Source organism: Lynx rufus, unplaced genomic scaffold (genome assembly GCF_022079265.1).
Source record: "Lynx rufus isolate CCGP_SWC_20201006 ecotype Redwood Valley unplaced genomic scaffold, mLynRuf1.p SCAF_24, whole genome shotgun sequence".
NCBI lineage: Eukaryota > Metazoa > Chordata > Mammalia > Carnivora > Felidae > Lynx > Lynx rufus.
Window position 1 is genome coordinate 10254674 of NW_025814839.1, and position 13449 is coordinate 10268122.

Consider the following 13449-nt stretch of genomic DNA (forward strand, 5'->3'; position numbering starts at 1 on the left):
CCACCGTCCCACCCAGGCCACAGTCTCTGGAATTACTGTAACAACCTCCTTGTCCGCATGTATCCACTTGCCTACTCTGCACCCAGCAGCCAGCGGCAATCCTCCTAAAACACAAGTTTGGTCACTCACCCCTCCCCACTTAAAACTCCTCAGGGGCTTTAAAATGAAGCCCAAACCCTTCAACAATCCAATCTCACTTATCTCTGTGGACCACACCTTCTGGACTGAACTCCTTGAAAGCCCCCCACAGAGCACCTACTAATCCCCAGAACTGGAGATGAAGAAGAAGTACCATCCGCCCACTGCCCTCAGTGATATCCTGAGGTCGATGGAACAGTCTATCAGGGTGGCGGGGGCCAGGGAGACCAAGATGGAAACAAGGAATTCTAATGCTGTGTATGCCCAAGGAAGCTACCATGGAAAGAGCACATCACTTAGATGTAATCCACAAACAGAGATTCACTTATTTTAGGATTAACCCTTTCTCCCCCTGGAGTTACCTAACAGAAAGGCAGAGGACGGGGTCTTCAAATAGCTACGTTTGAAAATAGAGTCTGTCCCAATGGGAGCAACAGATGGCACATGGGCACAGGGAGCAGCGCCATGGTGGCTGTGCTGGAAGGAACCAAGAGGGATGAACAGAGGGCGCAGAGTCTTGCCTCTCTTTGCAGCCTCCGTGGCCCCAGATGACAGCCCCTCCGGTCAGGGTCTCTTGGGATCCTTGGAGCTCAGCAGCCGCACAGACCTTCAGTCTCCGAGGCTGATCAGAGCCTCAGAGGTGGCTGGGCAGCTCCAGGAAGCCAGAAGCAGAAGCAGAGCGAACGGGGGGGAAGTGGGAGGGTGGACGGGTCTAATTATGCAGGAACCATTTTCTGTTTACATAAAATATCTTGAGTAATCAGCAGTGATGAGCAAGAGGAGGAAAGAGCCTGCCTGAGAGTCTGAGGATGTTATGATCAATTAAATACCATCTTTGCAAGCACTTGCAGAGGGAAATTTTAAGGTGGAACTGACTTTAATTTGGCAAAGAAGATTTGAAGTGCTTCTCCTTCGGGCTCCAAAACTCATGCATATCTGCCTAGCCTATGTCACTAGCTTCATAAGGGTATACACTCCCTGAGTGTTATCACCCTTGTATTTTTAGAATGAGAAAAAAAAAAACCCTGTAAATTATGAGTGCCATCTCTGTGCCAGGTGTTGCAAATATTATTGCTGGCCTCGTGAAAACCCCACAAAGACGACCATTGGAACTCCACTTTGCAGGTAAAGAAACTGAGGCTTTGAGAGGTAAAGTGATTACTCTCAAGGGACCCAGCAAGGTGAAGAGGTAGGATCCAGGTTCACAGTTATGCAAAGTTGGTATTACTGCCATGACTGCATTTCCAAAATCAAAGACACGGCTGGAGAGCTGCAAATGTACCGCTGCCCCAGAGGATAGAGGCTGGGCTCCACATAAGGACACTGAGATCCCACACCAGACTCTTCCTCCTGCTCCACTGCACAGCAAGGCTGGACTCGATGAGAAACAGCTCCGACCAGACTCTTGGCACCTCTGCTGGTCTGTGGGTTTGGCCACCGCCTTGTTGCTAAGGAGAAGTAGACATTCTGAACAATAGAGCAAGGTGGAGATTAAGCGCCTTTTGGAGCCACACAGGCTCCCCTTGAAAGCTGGGTGACCTCAAGGAAGTTATTCAACCTCTCTGAGCTTCAATTTTTACATAGGTGAGTGGGAGGTAAAACTTACTCCGAATAACCAGTGCAAAATTCATGTGATGATGTACATTAAGTGCCTGGCACGGGGTGGGTGCTTGTCAAAGTTAGGCCCCTTCTGGCCCCTTCTCCTTCATCCTTCTAGCCAGCCCCATGCTTGGGGTCCTTATCCCTTCACGCAGTAATACATGCCTCATGGAGCTGGGCTATGTTCAGAATGGGTCAGTTCTGCAAGCTTCACACAGCCACACGCACAGAACTCATAGTAAGAGTGCGATGATAAGAATCACTATCATATCATAAGCACTTTAAAGTTTTTTTTAATGTTTGTTTATTTTTGAGAGAGAGACACACACAGTGCGAGTGGGGGAGGCACAGAGAGAGGGAGACACAGAATCCGAAGCAGACTCCAGGCTCCGAGCTGTCAGCACAGAGCCCGACGCGGGGCTCGAACCCACGGACCATGAGATCATGACCTGAGCCGAAATCCAGCGCTTAAGTGACTGAGCCACCCAGGCGCCCCAACCTCTTTTCATGTCCATAAATCTCCATCTACACCATTATTAAAAAAAAAACTATATAGTCTTCCAGTGTATTTACAAACATAAACCCTTGTTGTTGGACATTCAACTTCACATTCTTTTTGCTCTTTCAAAGAAAGCTGCAATAAACACCACTGTAGCTAAGCCGCCATGCACGTTCTTACTTCTATTCATCCTAGTTTTAAAGCCCAGAATATACGCATGTCATAAATTGTATGTTTATCTATTCATTTATGTAGACCAATGTCCTATAGCTGGATATTTAGGTTATATGCAAATTTTCAGCTCCTTTGGATAATATTGATACGAATGTCTGCATATCACATCTTCATTCATACCTTATCTGATTATTACCTTGGGATAAATTCTTAAGAAGGGGAACGAATGGGGCCAGAGGAAATTTATATATTTAAGGCTTTGCAAACGCTCAGCGAAATTGCCCCCGGAAAGCTTTCCAAGGGCTCATTCACCCACCATCTTACTCAGTGGCTTGTAAACATTAAATTTGTTAGGAGGGGCTCCTAACCTACCTTTTCCTTCTCAATAATGCATTGCTGCAACGGAGACCCAGCTAGATGTGCACTGGAGACTTGGCTCTGCCCTCCTTTAGCCTGCATGACCCTGGGCAAATTGTTCACTTCTCTGAGCCTCACCGCACACACACTGCGCCCACCATCTCACCAACCTCCAGGTTCACTGGGACAATCATGTGGGAGGCGGGTCTTTGAAAGAGCTTTGGGGACTGAACCAACAGACCAGATGTATTTCTAATACAAAGGGAATTTCTCATGCAGCGTTCTCATTATTTTGTTTTTGCACAGAAACTTTAAGTTTGCCGGGAGACTCCTTATTAGGTTTTCTTAACTCTCCCCTGCTGTGGTTACCAAGACGCAGATGGAATATAATTTCTGGCGGAGAAAACAGGCCCAGAGAGACTCGTGGTTTTCTCTAGACCACATCAGCCTCAGGACTGCTACCAAACTTGCTGTCAGCCTGCTCTCTGAGCCGTGTTTCCTTTTTCTAGATTAGCAGCATAAAAACGGCTATTAGCCCCAGAAGATGCACTTGTATTCATAGTGAATCTGATGCTGCCAGCAATTTAAAATGGAAAGGCAATTTACCATTTAGCGCTTTGTAGCCAAATAAAATGCAGTGACCCTTTCTTTCTCTTTCCAGGAGATTTGGAATTGTCTCTGAGGGTTGGAAGGGAGGAGAGAGAGATTATAAGACTGCAGGTTCCTTGAGCATTGAGACTACTACTTATTTCTGTATTTACTATGGCATCTTAGCACAGCCCTGGGCCTCCATCAGAGGCGTCTACTGTGCCAAGGAATAAACATTAGTCTCAAGCCTGAAACCTACAGCCTAAATAGCTTTGCCACCATGTGACTTATCCAGTTGCCTGCTTATGTATCAAACCTGCCCTTGGCACTGTGCAGCTTTGAGCAATTTTGTTAGCCTCTCTGAAACTTTGTTTCCTTTTCTAGACACTGGAAATAATTTCTACCCAATATGGGAACAGAAGGAAAAGGTCTAGAGAAAGACTTGATCACCTGGTAGAGGTTCAAATAAGACTCCTAAAATGATTGGTCAGATGAGACAGCAGCACTTCCTTGCGTAAGTATGTAATTGTACCCAGGATGTACACTCCCCAAAACTTTGACAAAGGGGAGTGTGATTGCCCTCTTGGAGTATCCTTTCAAGGCATATTAATAATGCAGGATAAGTAATACATGGCATATAGGCCTATATCCTCCTGCCATTGCCCACAGCAGACATTACTAATCAAACACATCGATCTTTGCTGAAATCCTTCTCAATAAGGAGTTCCAGCCAGTTACAAGCAACAGAACAGGGTTGACTAACGTGATGAAGCCTAGTCAATCCCAGATTTAATTGATCAGAGCACTGGACCAATGCCAGGAATGCCAGAGACTCCTCAAGCCAGAAGCCATCAAAGTTCAAGCTTACGAAAGACTGGGGTTTGCTGCCAGCTCTTAGGGGTTATATGCCCTGCCCTCCCATCCCTCCTGCAGAGACTGTGTCCAGTCCAAAGACAAAGTCGCTTTTCTACCAGATGTTTAACCTTGGACGAGTTACGTGACCTCTTTGTCCCTTCATTTGCTCAACTGTAAAATGGGACAATTAACACTATCTACCTCGTTGATTTGATAAGAGCATTAAATGAGATGATGGGTTTAAAGCCCTGACATCTGGTATGTGCTCAGTAAGCTTTACTTATTATTAGCTATTATTATTAAGCACTTACCAAGTGCTAGGCATCATTGAACATTATCTTAATTGCATCTTGAAAACAATCATATAAAGCAGGTTTCGTGTTGTTACATTTTTTTAAAAACTAATTGTTGATTGATTTGCCCAAGCATATGGTGTTTGTTGATACAAAACATTTAATGAGGAGTGTGTTCAGTTCCATGCCCACACGTTCCTGGGAGTCCTCGCCAATGCTGCAGGAACGCTGTGCAGGAGATATGACTACCTGAACTCAACACAGCTTCAACCAAATGATGCACCCATTATGTGGTGGAGGTCAAGATTTGAACCCAGGGTGTGTTGCTTCTTCTGTGGTGCCATGAGACCCCCTCTGCTTCTCTACCACCCCCTCTTCGTATCTACTTTGATAGAAAACAAAGACACAAATGAAAATAAAACAAACAATAACATCAGAGACCTAACATTTGTGCTCTGATTGTGTACCAGGTAATCTCCGATGTGTTTATCCTCTCTGCTTTATGTAACTGTCAGAAGAGCAACCCTTGAAAATAGCATTCCTGACATTAAAAAAAGAAGAAAGAAAAAGAAAGGAAGGAATGAATGAAGGAAAGAAAGAAAGAAAGATGAAGGAAGGAAGAAAAGAAAGAAAGAAAGAAAGAAAGAAAGAAAGAAAGAAGGAGAAGGAGGGAGGGAGGGAGGAAGGAAGAAGAGAAAGAAAGAAAGAAAGAAAGAAAGAAAGAAAGAAAGAAAGAAAAAAAAGAAAGAAAGATGAAGGAAGGAAGGAAGGAAGGAAGGAAAGAAAGAAAGAAAGAGAGAAAGAAAGAAAGAGGGAGGGAGGAAGGAAGGAGGGAAGAAAAGAAAGAAAGAAAGAAAGAAAGAGAAGGAGGGAGGGAGGGAGGAAGGAAGGAAGAAAAGAAAGAAAGAAAGAAAGAAAGAAAGAAAGAAAGAAAGATGAAGGAAGGAAGGAGGGAAGAAAAGAAAGAAAGAAAGAAAGAAAGAAAGAGAAGGAGAAGGAGGGAGGGAGGGAGGAAGAAAGGAAGAAAAGAAAGAAAGAAAGAAAGAAAGAAAGAAAGATGAAGGAAGGAAGGAAGGAAAGAAAGAAAGAAAGAAAGAAAGAAAGAGGGAGGGAGGAAGGAAGGAGGGAAGAAAAGAAAGAAAGAAAGAAAGAAAGAAAGAAAGAAAGAAAGAAGGAGAAGGAGGGAGGGAGGAAGGAAGAAAAGAAAGAAAGAAAGAAAGAAAGATGAAGGAAGGAAGGAGGGAAGAAAAGAATGAAAGAAAGAAAGAAAGAAAGAAAGAAAGAAAGAAAGAAAGAAAGAAAGAAGAAGGAGAAGGAGGGAGGGAGGGAGGAAGAAAGGAAGAAAAGAAAGAAAGAAAGAAAGAAAGATGAAGGAAGGAAGGAAGAAAAGAAAGAAAGAAAGAAAGAAAGAAAAGAAAGATGAAGGAAGGAAGGAAGAAAAGAAAGAAAGAGAGAAAGAAAGAAAGGCAGACAAAGGAAGGAAGGAAGGAAGAAGGAAGGAAGGAAGGAAGAAGGAAGGAAGGAAGGAAGGAAGGAAGGAAGGAAGGAAGGAAGGAAGGAAACATTAGGGGTGTCTGGGTGGCTCAGTCAGTTGGGCATCCAGCTTATGCTCAGGTCATGATCTTAGGGTTCGTGAGTTCGAGCCCTGCTTTGGGCTCGCTGCCGTCAGCTCAGAGCCTGCTTGGGAACTTCTGTCTCCCTCTCTCTCTGCCCCTCCCCCGCTCATGCTTTCTCTCTTAAAAATGGATAAACATTCAAAACAAAGAAGAAAGGAGCCTTCCTGCCTAAGGTCCCTCCACCACTTACTAGATATGAGAGCTTGGGTCAGTTATGGATGCTTCAGCCTCTTTATCTTTTACAGATGGGAGTAATTACCTCTACCCCACAGCACTGTCATTCATTCATTCGTTCGCTCAACATTATTGAACATCTAATATCAAGAATCATGTTACATGCTTGATATATACTCAGGAGAACAAACTGGGCATCGTCTCTGACCTCAGGGAGCTTCCTGTCCTGGATTAAATGAAATTATTTGTATAAAACTTTTAGCACAGAGCCTGGCAAATAAAACTTGCTCAATTAAAGTTAACATCATCGTTACTATCACTACCATGGCCCAGTCAGGATGTAAACACACGTATCTTTGCCTCTGAAATCCTTTTTAATAAAATAGGGTTTTGTAGGGGCCCAACAGGAGACGAGGCTAGAAGGGGACTTAGGGATGTCCAGAAGAGACTTCAGACGTCAGGTTTTTAATATGTACAAGAGCAACCTGCAATCCTTGTGCCTCCCAAGCATTTTTTAGGTATTTTCACTCTCTTTCTCATGATCCATCCAAGCCAGATGTATTTTTAAATCTCCATAAACATACCCCTCTCTGTGGCAATAAATGTATTTTCCCTTGAATGTGGACCCCGTGTGTTTGATTTGCCTGGAAAGGTGTGGAAACCACCCAGACACGGTGCTAATGGGATGTGACAGAACTCGCAGCTTCCCCGGGCCTGGAAGGAAGAATGTTGACGAAGGGGAAGCTTAATGAGCTTCCACCCACATTTCAATTATCCTAACAAGCTGCCAAAGGAAGGCCTGTTTGCAGTACCGTGTTCTGGAAAGTTTTGACAAGCCCAGGAGGAATCTATCCGGGCCGGAGCTGCGTATGTCTAGGGAAAGAAAACACTCTTCCTCTGGGAGAGAGGATGACAAGGCCAGCTGGCAGTCAGCTTTGTCACCTAGTACTTGAGGGGATCCTTCTCCAACACGACACCCTCATTAGCTAACCCAGTACAATTGTATCAGCTATAATGCCACCACCATAATGCCACATAACAAACAGCCACGAAACCTCGGTGGCATATCATGACAATTTTTAATCACATGTCAGTGGGTCAGCTGGGCACTTCCAGTCATCTGAGCTGGGTATGGCTGAGTTCATACACGTCCCCGTGGTCAGGTAGGTGGCATTTTGCTGTTCCTGGTTGGGCTGCCTCGCTTGCCTGGGGCAACTGGGCTGACTCAGTATTTCTCCACACGACCTCTCATCCTACCCACGGGTTTGTGCATGGAGCAGCAGGAGGGTCCTAAGAGAACGGCCAACATTATTGCGCAGGGTCTCTTGAGCCCAGCCATGGGAAAGGCATGGCGTCACTTCTGCTGTGTTCTATTGGTCAAAGCAAAAACAAGCTTAGCTGATAGAAGGGATGACAAAGTCATGTGGCAGAGAGTAGCTACAGGAAGAACACTGATTGGGTCCATCAGAGCAGTCCCACAACAAAATATAAATAACAAGCACCATTACTGAATGGCAACTCGAGGTCTGTTTTACGTGTAGGAAAGGATGTTAAACTGGGACGCTTTGGGTCTTGAATTCAGCCAAAGCCCAAGAGTAAGATGAGATGTTCAAACACCCGACATCTCAGAGCAAGATGCTGGCCTTGCAAAGATTCCCTAGGTGAAACTCGTTTTGTAACCCTTGGTCCAACACCCACCTCCAGGATATGAAAAGGCTGAGTTGAAAACCAGGGAGAGGATTCTTGGAGGGAGGAGTCCAGTGTGAGGTGATTCTCTGCCCCACTTGACAAGGGGAGAGGCAGTTACCCTTGTCTTGTGAGGGGAACTTTCAGTAGGTAGCTTGAGTCTGCTATGTGTTTCCTGGAGTCTGGAGGGACCAGCCTGACTCAGACTTGAAGAATGTACAGATTAGCAGACTGTGGCTAGAGCCTAGCAGGATTACAGGATGAGGGGAAGGGGTAGCAGTGGAAGCAGGTGCCAAAGATGTATGTGTTTCCCATGAGTCAAGTAGATAAAGGCATCTGCTGAGATGAAGGCATGTTAAAAGGAGCTCCCTCTGCCCAAAAGATGCAGAGGGAGGCACTGATGTCTACCACTTGGCATGGGAGCTGGGAAGGACAGGGGGAAACTGAAGAATCCCCACCATGTCAGGGTACTGTGCCACGTGGAAGGCAGTAGAGGGGGACCCAAAGAATCCACAATGCACCTCAAATAAGAGACTTTTGAACACCTGCTGAACACAGAGAACTTTAAATACCTGCCAAGCAGTTTGTGCCAACACCAAATTGTGACAGTACTAGCCACAGAAGTTCTTTCCTGCCCTCGTCAATTGCCCCTCTGCTCCCTCAGGCCATTGGACAGCAAGCAGGAAAGAGGAGGAGACATAGGGAAGCCAACCTCCTTCCCCAATGCCTGAGCTGAGTAAGAGGAGACACAGAGCCGCTACCAACCCCCACAAATACTATGCCTTTGAACTAGCAAAAAGATGCCACCTGAAAGAAGCTTTACCTCCATCTGTCTGAAATTTGCTCTAATATACTCTAACAGTTACCTGTTAGTGTACAACAAATTTTCCCAAAACTTTGTGGTTTAAAACAACATTTATGATTGCCTGGTCTCTATGGGTCAGGAGTCTAGGCACATGAGCTGGGTCCTCTGGCTTAGGATCTCTTACCAGGTTGCAGTCAAGGTATCAGTTGGGCTGTGATCTCATCTGAAGACTAGACTATAGAAGGATCCACTTTCAAGCTCACTCACATGGTTGTTGGAGGCTGTTGGCCAGAGGCCACACTCTTCATTCCTTGGGCCTCTCCATGGAATAACTCAACATGGAAGCTTGTATCATCAGAATAAGCAAGAAAAAAAAAAAAAAAAAGCAAAGAGGAGAGTGTCAGCCAAATGGAAGTCAGTCTTTTATAATCTAATCTCAGAAGTGACATCCCATGACTTTGAATGTATTGTATTAGTTAGAAGCAAGTCACTAGGTCCAACCCCAAGGGTAGGAGATCACATAGGGTATAAATATCAGGAGGGAGATAATTAGGGGTCATCATAGAAGTCTGCTTCCACACACACTGAATTCATTACAGCTACACACCACGCCATTGGCCAAAAGTCTGTTATAATAAACACACAGATCTCTAGTGTCTACAATATGAACACTACCCATGTCCTATGTGCTATGCAACCTACCAACCATATGTGGTTGCTGAGTGGAGATGCTTTAACATTTTAAAAACAATTTATCATGGAAGTTTTCGACCATTTCCGAAAGTAAAAGAAATAATAACATAAAATAATAACATAAAAGCGGCCATTCTTGTTTCACTTATGCCCCAATCCGTTCCCCCAAAGCCCCCAGTTGTTGAAAAGCAAATCTCAGACATCACACTATTTCATCTTTAGGAATTCAACACGAATTTCCACGTACCCAATTTACCATGACACCATTAACAAGAATCCCCCAATCCCCCACTACTAATTCAGTTAGTGTTCCAATTTTTTCCAACTTCAGAAGGGTCTCTTTTACAGTTGGTTGGTTTGGGGGAAAGCTTCGACCCAGATTTTAAACCATTACTTAAGAATGGGCATTTTAATTACTGAGATGGAACTATCCTGAGGGTGAGAATGACTGCCAGGCATCAGTGTGGAAAAAAGGAAGGTTTCTTTTTTTGCAACTCTATCACATCCCACTTGTTCATCAGGATGGTGACACATAGGTTATCTGAAATCTTCAGTGTAGTCCATCAAGGTGGGTGTCAGAATCTTCATTTTTACACAGGAGAAAATGTAGATGCAGGAGAAGGAACTTGCCTCAGGTCACACCGTGATTATTTGATGCAGCCGATGCCCCAACTGAAGTCTGTCTGACCTCCCCAGGGGACTCTGGCAGCTGGCTATCATACTGTTATAGCTTCTAGGACAGGAAGATATCGCGAATGCCTTTTTACGGGACCATACTCTCCCTCGTGAAGCCCTTTTTACCTGATGTCGGCAAGAACCGAACCATGTGGGCTCTTAGCCTTTGTTTCCTAATATTCAGCACAGAATTGGGTACATTGCAGGTGCCTATATATAAATGTAGCCCATGTAAAGCCTGGCTGTCCTGCTTCAGCCCTGAAGCCACCACAGCATAGAACCCCATGCAAAGAAAACCCCATTCTGACAGCCAGACAGCCAGTCTGAGGAGCAAAGTCATTCCACTGGCCCAGCCTCATCAGCTTTAGCTCCTTGACAATGGGGGCAGCTCGTGAAGGGAGCTGCGGCTCACGGGGGAGTGAGACAGATTCATGTCCCCACTGTAGACATTCACCTTGAGAAAATGTGATTTTCTTTGCTTTCCCAACTAGGTGTTGGGAAGAATCTGATGGAGAAGCATTATTTCTTTTGATGGGGCAGCTATGGTCAAGTGAATGGTATTCTTCCATTCTGGGAAGTCTCCGCAGAAGCAGGTCACCTGGCTCTGGAACCATCCATACACCCCACCCTCTTCTCTGCCTGACAAACTCCTAATCCTTCAGGGCTGGACACAAATCTCATGTGCTCGAGGAAACCTTCTCTGTCTTTCCAAATAGAGTGTCACCCCCCTCTGGTGTACCTATCCCATGTTTGTCGGTCTGTCTTCCCCTCCAAACTGTAAGCCTGATAAAGCAAAGCCTGCATCTGTCATACGTGGAACATAGTAGACAATAAGTATTTGTTGACGGATTGTTTCTTTTTATTAAAAAAAAAAACCCACAACTTGAAAACTGCACTTACTGAATTACCGAAACTCGTATTAAAAAACACCACGGAGCCCAGAGGCATTCTCTCCAGAAAACAAAGCAAAACTTGAAATTTACTTTCTTCTCCCCACTGCTGTTCCCACCAAAGTCCTCTCCTCTATTTGGTCAACTTTTTAAACTTTCCGAACCTAACCAAGCCAGGGGCTGGTGTTCACCATCTTTCTCTTTTGATGTAGCCTTTTCTCCTATAACTAACTTGGCCCTTTTGTCTCTTTTGAGTTCTTGCATTCACCCATTACCTAGATCCCAGAGAGCAAAGAAGGCCTCGAGAGTGAAAATCAGCCTACCTCTTTAGAAGGTGAGACGCGATTATAAACTCCTGAAGACACGAAGTTTTGGCCATTTTGTTACCTGCTATGCTCTCAGCGCTTGGCGTAGTGCCGATCACATAGCTGGTGCTCGATCAAGATCGTCACACGTTTTTGTAGTTGCTAAGAGGATGGATGAATAAATAACAAGAGGTGTTTCGAGAGAGACAGGAAGCAAGGGAAAGATGAACAAAAACACCAAATTTTTTTTCCCTCTGTTTGGAGGTCTAAGATGGGATGTTTGCCTGAAGAACCAAGTAGCCATAGCTGGTAGGACACAGCCCCTGGTCATTCTCAGACTTGAAGGGCCGTCTGCTGCTGAATCAGCAGGAAACAGCACTGGAGACGTGGGCTAGGTGCAGCTTGGCAGCGTGGTAGCAATTTAGCTGACAATTTCCTTCTATGTTTCAGCATAATTGAATTAGCATCCATGGAGACTGTCTCCCAGACATCGGCAAATGCAATACCGTGGAGCAGGCGATGCAATTCATCTGGCATTATGAGGCATTGAATTGCCATCCAATCCCGCACCTCTCCTTGTTGCTTTGTGTGTGCTCGTTAGAGGAAATTAGGTGGATGCGATGAGCCTGGGAACAATTAAAATCTTCCCACTTAGGCGATTCCCAGCAGCGGTACCCAACTTCTCTTGATAAGCACTCAGGTTTGCTCAGCTAGCGTGCACGCACGACTTTCTGGATGTGCTTTCTAATTCTGAGCAATGGATGACAATTCATTTTGCTTCAGATAGGGCTATGGACTGTTAGGACACAGAGGAAAGACAACTTACCGGGACAGCCATGATATGAACCAACCAGAACAGCATCTGTAATGGACAGTGCCATGGCCGGGAGTCTTGGGGCTCAGTCCAACTGGGAAGAGTATTGCTCAATATGAGTCTATGCAATGGGACTTGATGGTGGACCACAGACAAGGGCCATGAAGACAGTACCCAACACAGCAAGTTAAGGTGAAAAGTTGGGAAGATTAGGAGCAGGATGAGTGGGGACTGAAGAGTGGCATTCGGGCAAATGGCTCAGAACCAAGGTTGTGAACATTAAGAGTGTGCTAGACTGAACGTACTTTGAGGCTAGGGGTGGCCACTTAAAGGACTGTGGTTTACTGGGTAGAGGGAATGGCTGTCAGCTGCTAGGGAGCAGAATGGTATGGCAGAAAGAGCAGCTTTTGGAGAAATATGGATTTGAGACTGAATACCGGTCCTGCCATGTTTGACGGTTAAACCACTTCACTCCTAGGGTCTTCTGCCTCCTCGATAGAGAAAAGAAGACATCTATCTTGCAAGGCTTGGAGAGGCTTAGGGTTGTGCTAAGTGATACTGGAGGTATCATATGCATAACAGGACTTTTGTCTTGGCTTGGGTTCCACCAGAAAGGGACTTTAAGATAAGGATTATAAGGACTGGAGTGTAAGCAGTTTCTTCGGGAGATGATGGAGGGGAAGCGGGAGGAGGAAGCGGGGAGAGAAAGAAGCCAAGGAAGTATTTGTGGTGATCAAGCCAGAGAGCACTGTGAGCATCAGAACTCAGCCCACGGGGAACTCCGGGATCCATGCAGAACACAGGTCTCAGAATTAGCTTAGTGAGGGATCTGGAAATTTTTAAAACCGACTCCCATCAGTCATTTGCTGAGGGCTGTTCGTTGCCTAGAGCTTCAGGTCTGCCTTGGCAGTGGGCAGACTTGCCTTCCTCATCTTCAGAGAAAGTCCCCAGGCACACGGATGCTGATACAGGCAGAGGGAAGCTGGCCTTTCCGCTCTGATGTGGTAAGTCCTGATGGGGTTCTGACAACTTCTGCCGGTGGTTGATGCATTGTCCCAATTTGGACCGGGTCCCCTAAGCAAGCCAAGAATGGAACAGCAGGTGCCAGTGTTCCCATGTTCCAAAGAGAGGTGCTAGACCTCCAACAGGGGTGGCAAACTATTTCGTGACCCTTAGCCTCTCACCAAGTTCCCAGGAGAGTAGGGAATTGGAAGGGGGCTTTCATTAGACAGCATGGATGGAATGACACTGATCTCTCCCCAGCCCCGTAGGGCAAGAAGGGCTGTGT